This window comes from Mauremys mutica, chromosome 3 (genome assembly GCF_020497125.1).
Source record: "Mauremys mutica isolate MM-2020 ecotype Southern chromosome 3, ASM2049712v1, whole genome shotgun sequence".
Taxonomy (NCBI): Eukaryota; Metazoa; Chordata; order Testudines; family Geoemydidae; genus Mauremys; species Mauremys mutica.
The window spans coordinates 167,231,163-167,240,659 of NC_059074.1; positions in this window are offsets into that span (position 1 = coordinate 167,231,163).

Genomic DNA, 9,497 nt, shown 5'->3' on the forward strand with positions numbered 1-9,497 from the left:
AGGGGCTCTGCTTCAGCAATATTTGGAGCTAGGTTTCTCCCCTGCTTTGCGCTGCCGGCAGCCCAGAGCCCTTTAAATCTCAGCCGCGGCTGGGATTTAAAAGGCTCTGAGCTCCCCGCCGCAGCGGGCAGCCCAGAGCCCTCTGATTCCCGGCCGCGGCTGGGATTTAAAAGGCTCTGAGCTCCCCGCCGCAGCGGGCAGCCCAGAGCCCTCTGATTCCCGGCTGCGGCTGGGATTTAAAAGGCTCTGGGCTCCCCGCCGCAGCGGGCAGCCCAGAGCCCTCTGACTCCCGGCCGGGGCTGGGATTTAAAGGGCTCTGGGATCCCCGCGGCTGCCAGCAGCCCAGATCCCTTTGAATCCCAGCCCCTGGCCGCTGATTGCCCCCTCCCCAGACCCCTGCCCCAACTGCCCCCCAGGACCTCCACCCCCTATCTAAGCACCACTGGTCCTTGTTCCCCGATTACCTCCTCCCGAGACCCCTGCCCCTAACTGCCCCTTGGGACCTCAGCCCCTATCTAAGCCTCCCTTCTCCTTGTCCCCAACTGCCCCCTCCTGAGACCCCACCCAACTTCCCCCCCAGGACCGCACCCCCTACCTGTCCCCTGATAAACCTCCTGGACTCCCATGCCTATCCAATTGCTGCCTGTCCCCTGACTGCCCCTTCGAACCTCTGCCCCATCCAACCCCCCCTGCTCCTTGTCCCTTGACTGCCCCCCGGAATCCCCTACCCCTTCTCCAACCCCCAAACCGCTTACTGTGCCACTCAGACCAGCGTGTCTGGCTCCGTGCAGCTCCAGACAGTTGCTGCCATGCTCCCCCATGGAGCCCACAGCCCTCTCCCACCCGCAGAACCTGCCTGCCAGATTTGAACACCTCAAAATTCAGGAGTGCTCAAGCTCGGTTTGGGCAGCTTTTACTTCATTTCTCCCAAATCAGTTTCCCCTGCAAGGTGCCAACTGAAGGTGTTGGAGAACAGAGAGATCGGGCGGCCTCCTAATGCCTGGAAAAGAGACAAAGGCTGGAGGAGGGAGTGTCAGTGCCTGTGCGGACTTCTGGGAAGTGCACGGTGTGGAAGGGGATGCTGTGATGCTTTGGAACAACTCCATACAAAGCCAGTCAGGACTCTGGGGGAGCCTCCTCTCTCGGAGCATACTGTCTCCAGGGCAAGAAGCTTACACCTTCCTGGGTCTGACCTCGGAGCATTCAGCATGCCCTTCCACGTCATGCACTTTCCAAAGTGAGTCTGCCCAGGCTGGTCCTGGGGCAACCAGAGGGCCCTGCACCCCAACTCCGCAGTCAGATGTGACTCTCAGCCAGACAGTAAAACAGAAGGTTTATTAGATGACAGGAACACAGTTTAAACAGAGCTTGTTGGTACAGAAAACAGAACCCATCTGTCAGGTCCATCTTGGGGGGTGGGGAGCCCAGAACCAAGTTCTGGGTCTCTCCCCATTTCCCCAGCCAGCTCCAAACTGACACTCCCTCCTCTGGCCTCTGTGTCTCTTCCGGACAAGGAGGCCACCTGATCTCTTTGTCCCCAACACCTTCAGTTGGCATCTTGCAGGGGAAACTGAGGCACCCACACAGTGTTCAGAGAAAATATTAAGAACATTCCCACTTCATCACAACAGGTGCAACAAAATATAATACTGTATATTGAAGTAGGCAAGTGCTGCTTATGACTTTCCACTTTTAATTGACCCTTGTAATCTTGTGGCACTGACGCGTTGTAGCTTCATTTTATATCTGCTTACAGGGCGGGAGGGGGGGCACCACCATTTTGGGCCCCACCAAAAATTATACAAACCTGCCGCCTATGTTCCCATGTGCGTTACTTTTGCATTTATCAACACTGAATTTTGAACATTGAACATTGCCATTTTGTTGCCCAGTCACCCAGTTTGCTGAGATCCTTTTGTAGCTCTTGGCAGTCTGCTTGGGACTTAACTATCCTGAGTAGTTTTTTTATCATCTGCAAATTTTGCCACCTCATTGTTTACTCCTTTTTCCAGATCATTTATGAATATGTTGAACAGCACTGGTCTCAGTGCAAACCCCTGGGGATACCACCATTTACCTCTCTCCATTCTGAAAACTGCCCATTTATTCCTACCCTTTGTTTCCTATCTTTTAACCAGTTACCAAACCATGAGAGGACCTTATGATGTACCTGTATGGCACAATAATTCTGCATTGAATCAGTTGATTCAATTGCTTATTCTTTGGGGTTCAGACCCTCTGTTCTCCTCCTGGGATGACAGAACCCTCATTGTCACACCTGTCTTTCAGGCTCCCAAAGTCCAAATTGCCTGCTATTCAAGGGCTGAGGGGTAGTGCTTGTATTGCCACCACCCCAACTGCTTTCCCTATGGGAATCTCCCTAGAGCAGAGGAGAAATCTGCTCCTCTCTTAGGATCAGTCCTAGCAGTAATTCCACCCATCTTGGCCTCAGCTCAGCTACTTTGTTTACCTGGGATCAGGGACCACTTTTGAAGGCCTTAGTGTGTTGGTGGAGGTGGGAGCTAAGGCTGAAGCTCCAGCAGTTTCCACCAAAGAACACCGCCCTGTCTTTCTGTGGTCTGACTAGGGCTCACCATCCATCTTGGAGCTGAACACCAGATGGGAGCTGATAGATTGTCCTTGGTGGGCCATGTTCTTGTGTGTGATGGAGTTGTGTGGCAGAGAGGGCCAGGAGCAGATGCACTGCGCTTGGCCAGGACCAGGCTAAACAGCCTGTAATGCTAGGTGAGTCAAATCATGGCCACATATAGACACTTGGGCATCCATGGGGACTGAATCTGGGTGCTTCGCTGCCAAGAGCACAACTCACTCCAACTTGAGGTCATTACGGTAGTGACCCCTGCCAGCCCCTCTGAGGGAGGTCAGTATTAACTCTGTTAGCTGGTGCACAGGGATGGAAAGCAACTGGCTGCAAAGTCACACACAACGTCATTGACAGAGGCAGGAAGGAAGCATGGTACTGATACCAGTCCAGCTCCAACCACTAGACTCCACCCACTTCCAAAGTCAGAGAACCCAGGAGCCCTGACTCTGACAGCTAGGCCTTAAATGACAAGACCAAACTCCCTCCCACTCAGGAAGCCATAGAAGGGATCATCCGCTGAGCTCCCCTTTGCAATGCCACTGTCAGAGACCATTGCTAGTGGGTGCCAAGTGACTGAGCAGGGAACTCCTTGAGAGACTCCTAGGGACTCGCAGGTGTTTCTCTGTGACCCTCTGGGAGCTGTGGAAAGAGACCTGCATTGAAGAGACTCTCCTGCTCTAACAAAGGGTTTCCGTTCTCCTAGATCAGGGGTCGGCAACCGGTGGCTCGCGGCTCGCCAGGGTGAGCACCCTGGCGGGCCGGCCCGGTTTGTTTATCTGCCGCGTCGGCAAGTTCGGCCGATCGCGGCTCCCACTGGCCGCGGTTCGCGGTCCCAGGCCAATGCGGGAGGCAGGAAGCCGTGGCCAGAACATCCCTCGGCTCGCGCCGCTTCCTGCCTCCCGCATTGGCCTGGGACCGCGAACCGCGGCCAGTGGGAGCCGCGATCGGCCGAACTTGCCGACGTGGCAGATAAACAAACCGGGCTGGCCCGCCAGGGTGCTTACCCTGGCGAGCCGCGAGCCACCGGTTGCCAACCCCTGTCCTAGATAGTTAGCCAGTGAGGCCAGTTTGCAGAATGTGGAATGTAGAGATAACGAGGTTTTTCCAGAGTCTCCTTCCCATGGGTCCAGATGATGAAGATGTCATCGATGTAGCGTAGGTAGAGAAGAAGGTCACCAATGCCAGACGTTTCTTCTGGGCTGAGTGTGTGGTTGGATAGATTGACGATATTGCTGGGTGGGTTAGGGGTACCACGGTTGTGGCCCCATGTGGCAGGTAGGAGTTTAGACAGCTTACAGTCCTTTTTCCTTTGTAGAGAGGTGAAGTGAGTAATGTAGATCTCCTGTCATCCCGGACACACCACAAGATCCATTGTCTACAGCCAAGCACTGAGGTACAATCGTATCTGCTCTAACTACCCCATCCTGGACAATGATCCCACACTTTCACAGGCCTTGGGTGGCAGACCAGTTCTCGCCCACAGACAACCTGCCAACCTGAAGCATATTCTCACCAGCAACTGCACACCGCACCATAGTAACTCTAGCTCAGGAACCAATCCATGCAACAAACCTCGATGCCAACTCTGCCCACATATCTACACCAGCAACACAATCACAGCCAATTACAGAACCAGTTTCTCCTCCCTTGGTTTTCACACCTCAACTGCTAGAACAGGGCCTCATCCACCCTGATTGATCTAACCTCGTTATCTCTAGCTTGCTTCTTGCTTGCTTATATATACCTGCCCCAGGAAATTTCCACCACTTGCATCTGAAGAAGTGGGTATTCACCCACGAAAGCTCATGCTGCAAAACGTCTGTTAGTCTATAAGGTGCCACAGGATTCTTTGCTGCTTCTACAGAACCAGACTAACACGGCTACCCCTCTGATATGTGGCTATTGCATGCTTCTACCAGCTGATCTCAACCCAACAAATCCCTGAGGCGGTAGCAGTAGTGAGCTCTTGTCCTCTTTTTCTGGACTAGAAAAAGGACACTATACATGTGGCCAAGGAAATAGAGAGGCATGGGGGTCACTTGCAGTGTTGCCTGTTAATATGGCTTTTGTGAGGGAGCCTGGCAGGTTACTTTGGACTAGATAGGAGCCACATGTCTCCAAACCAGGGGCGGCTGTAGGCACCAGCACGCCAAGCATGTGCCTGGGGTGGCAAGCCCCAGGGAGCGCTCTGCCGGTCGCTGCGAGGGCGGCAGGCAGGCTGCCTTTGGCGGCATGCCTGCGGAGGGTCCGCTGGTCCCGCTGCTTTGGCGGACCTCCCGCAGGCTGCTGCCGAATCCGCGGGACCGGGGAACTCCCGCAGGCAAGCCGCCGAAGGCAACCTGCCTGATGTGTTTGGGGTGGCAAAATACCTAGAGCTGCCCCTGCTCCAAACCTGCACATCCCGAGGCTCCAGAGACCTCTCTCCAGATCCCAGAGCTTCCTCAGAGTCCTAAGGAGCCAGATGGAATCTGGCTTCTCTCCCCCCACCTCAGCAGTCCAGGAGAAGCTGTTTGTAGACATGTTATGTGTCCTCTCCTGCCACACTCACCTGTTGGTGACTAATGCAGTCACAGAGTCCAGGCTCAGTGTCATGCATTCCTCTGGGCTGTGACAAGCAGGACTTGAGCTGCAATGGATTCTCCTGTGCATAGGCTGAGTGGGCAACCTCTCTACTGCCTTATCTGGGTCCCAGCCCACATGCACTAAGGAGGAGGTGATGGAATTACCCCAAAGGTGGGTGTGGGAAGAAGCAGAGTGAAGGGGTGATCAGAGAACCATCCCATAGCATTCCTCCTAGAGTCACTCCAACAACCACCTGGCTCCTTCCTGCCATAGGCCGCAGCCCCTAGGTTCCATAGGGAATTTCTGAACTAACCCTCTAGAAAGCTGCCTCTGGCTCTCTACAAACTCTCACAGCCCTGTCACGAGAGGTAAGGAATAAGGTCCTGCCTCCCCCAACTGCTCAGGGGAATCCTCTCAGAGAAATCAGTGCAGGGCTTTCTGTATCTCTACAAACAGATCACAGTTTGCGTGGTGTTGTCAAGAACCTGCACACCCCTTGGCAGCTCTTTTTAGAGCAACATTAACTCACACAGGGATTTCTGCTCTAAATGCTCCAGGCCTGAGGGAAGGATTCTGTGGAAAACAGGCCTTTCCCTTGCTCCAATCCAGGCTCTGCTGTTCTGATGCTGCAGAGCTGATAGGGAAGGCTTGAGGGTTCCTGGTGAGCATGCTGCAAGGCCAGCAATATCATGCTGCAACGCCAGCAATCCCATTCTGCCTCAGCCCTGGGGATACATTCTCTTTCTCCCCTGGGACCTTCCAATGGAGGGAAGAAAGGGACACGTGAGATGGAGTCTCTCCCTGGCTTACAGATAACCCGTCCTGCAGTAACACAAGTGTGGATGCAGGGGAATGCTGTGTTGCAGTGTATGTGCCCTGCAAGATATCACTTGTGAAGGGAAGCAACACTGCTCTTAGCACTGTCATCTGGGCAATAACGAAGAGGAGTTTGAAATTCTCCCTGGGGAGCGGACATGGGGAAACCCAGTGGGACAATGTAGCTGGTTACAACCCACTGAGGTAGGAGAGAGAGGGTAAAAAAAGTGGTAAGCAGGGTGGTACTTTACATTAGACCAGTGGTTCTCAAACTGTGGGTCAGGACCCCAAAGTGGGTTGCAACCTCATTTTAATGGGGTCACCAGGACTGACTTAGACTTGCTGGGGCCAGGGACGAAAACTGAAGCCTGAGCCCCACTGCCTGAGGCTGAAGCCAAAGCCTGAGGGCTTCAGCCTTGGGCAGTCAAGCTCAGGTTGCAAGCCCCCTGTCTGGGGCTGAAGCCCTTGGGCTTCGATTTTGGCCTCCCCAGGCAGGGTGGTGGGGCTCAGGCTTTGGCTTTCCCACCCACCACCTGGAGCTGTGGGGCTTGGGAGGGCTCAGCCTTTGGTCCCCATTCCTGGGGTCATGTAGTAATTTTTGTTGTCAGAAGGGGGTCGGAGTGCAATGAAGTTTGAGAACCCCTGCATCAGACACATCATTACCTGTTTTATGTTCTTGGTCATTGAGAACCCCAGGACCTCGAATGGACAGGGATCAATCTGCTAATAACACAGCCCAGCAGGGGAACTGGTGGGGGGCTGGCACAGTTCACTGACTCCAAACCAGCAAGCAGGAAATGTTTCTCCTTTTGCACCTGTCTGTGACTTGTGGGAAGAAATGAGGTTAGCACGGGGGACTTCCTATTGGGAGACAGATGGGGGAGGTCTCATGTAGCCAGGAGTAGATCATCCTTGGAGATTTTGAAAAATTATAGATACTTTTCTAATACAAAGTTTTGTACCCAACTAGGGGGGCTCTATTGTGGGCCTCCTTGTAGTGGATAAAGATGAACTGATCACTGGACTGGATGTTTGTGGTTGCTCTGGGGCCACTGATCATGACTTGACTGTATTCAGTAAGGACCAGTAAGGAGGTTTTGGAACAAATTGATAAATTAAACAGCATTAAGTCACTAGGAGAAGATGGTATTCACCCAAGAGTTCTGAAGAAACTCAAATGTGAAATTGCAGTACTACTAACTAACTGTGGTATGTAACCTATCCTTTAAATCAGCTTCCGTACCAGATGACTGGAGGATAGCTAATATGACACCAATGTTTAAAAATGGCTCCAGAGACGTTCCTGGCAATTACAGGCCACTAAGGCTAACTTCAGTACCAGGCAAATTGGGTGAAATTATAGTAAAGAGCAGAATTATTAGACATAGATAAACACAGTTTGTTGGGGAAGAGTGAACGTGGTTTTTGTAAAGGAAAATCATGCCTCATGAATCTACTAGAATTCTTTGAGGGGGTCAATAAGCATGTAGATAAAGTTAAAAATTACTTAGACAAGTTAGATGGCTTCAAGTCACCAGGGTCTGATGAAATGTGTCCTAGAATACTTAAGGAGCTGACTGAGGAGATATCTGAGCCATTAGCAATTATCTTTGAAAAGTCATGGAAGACGGGAGAGATTGCACAAGACTGTAAAAGGGCAATTATAGTGCCAATCTATAAAAAGGGAAATAAGGACAACCTGGGGAATTACAGACCAGTCAGCTTAACTTGTGTACCCAGAAAGATAAGGGAGCAAATAATTAAGCAATCAGATTGCAAACATCTAGAAGAAAATAAGGTGATAAGTAACAGTCAGCATGGATTTGTCAAGAACAAATAGTGTCAAACCAACCTGATCGCTTTCTTTGACAGAGTAACAAGCCTTATGGATGGGGGGGGGGAAGTGGTAGATGTGGTATATCTTGACTTCAGTAAAGTTTTTGATACTGTCTTGCATGACCTTCTCATAAACCAGGGGTCGGCAACCTTTCAGAAGTGGTGTGCCGAGTCTTCATTTATTCACTCTAATTTAAGGTTTCGCTCGCCGGTAATACATTTTAACGTTTTTAGAAGGTCTCTTTCTATAAGTCTATATTATATAAACTAAACTATTGTATGTAAAGTAAACAAGGTTTTCAAAATGTTTAAGAAGCATCATTTAAAATTAAATTAAAATGTTGATCTTACGCCGCCAGCCTGCTCAGCTCACTGCCAGCCTGGGGTTCTGTTCACCTAGGCTGGCAGCGGGCTGAGCAGAGCCTGCGGCCAGGACCCCGGGACCTGGGGGCGGTTCAGGGATCAGGGCAGAGGGCTGGGGGAGGGGGTTCAGGGCAGAAGGCTGGGGTGGGGATTCAGGGATCAGGGCAGAGGTCTGGGGTGGCAGGGTGTAGGGCAGAAGGCTGGGTGTGTGGGGGGGTTCAGGGCAGAGGGATGGGACTGTGGGGATGCAGGGCAGAAGTCTGTGTGTGTGGGGGGGTTCAAGGGTCAGGGCAGAGGGCTGGAGGGTATAGAGGTGCAGGGCAGAATGCTGAGTGTGGGGGGGGTCAGGGCAGAGGGCTGGGGGGTATGGGGGTGTAGGGCAGAAGGCTGAGTGTGTGTGTGGGGTCAGGGCAGAGGGCTGGGGTGCTCGGCTCGTGGTGGTGCTCCCAGCCCCCTGCCCTGAGTGGCTCATGGCAGGGAGCTGGAAGGGATAGGCCCTGTTCCACCCCCTTCCCCAAGGCCCCGTCCCTACCTCTCTCTGCGTCCTGTACGGAGCTGCCTGCACACTGCCGCTCTTCTCCCTCCCCTTCACAAGGGCCATCAACTGATTGGCTCAGGGAAGGAGAGGGAGCAGGGCAGGAAAGCACCACACTGGGGGAAGAAGCAGGGGATGGGGAAGCTTGGCTGCTGCAGAACCAAGCTTCTGCCTCCTGCCCCCGCAGGGGAGAGCGGTGGGCGGGGGGGTCTGAGTTAGGCTGGGGGCCGGGACCATGGCAGGCAGCTGCGTGCCGCTCAAAATCAGCTTGCGTGCCATGTTTGGCACCCGTGCCGTAGGTTGCCAACCCCTGTAATAAACAAACTAGGGAAATGCAACCTAGATGGAGCTACAATAAGGTGGGTGCAAAACTGATTGGAAAACCATCCCCAGAGAGTAGTTATCACTCCACAGTCATGCTGGAAGGGCATAACAAGTGGGGTCCTGCAGGGATCAGTTCTAGGTCTGGTTCTGTTCAATATTTTTACCAATGATTTAGATAATGGCATAGAGAGCACACTTAAAATGTTTGCAGATGATACCAAGCTGGGAGGGGTTGCAAGTGCTTTGGAGGATAGGATTAAAATTCAAAATGATCTGGACAAAGTGGAGAAATGGTCTGAAGTAAATAGGATGAAATTCAATAAGGACAAATGCTAAGTACTCTACTTAGGAAGGAATAATCAATTTCACACATACAAAATGGGAAATGACTTCCTAGGAAGGAGTAATGCAGAAAGGGATCTGGGGGTCATAGTGGATCACAAGCCACTAAGAGTC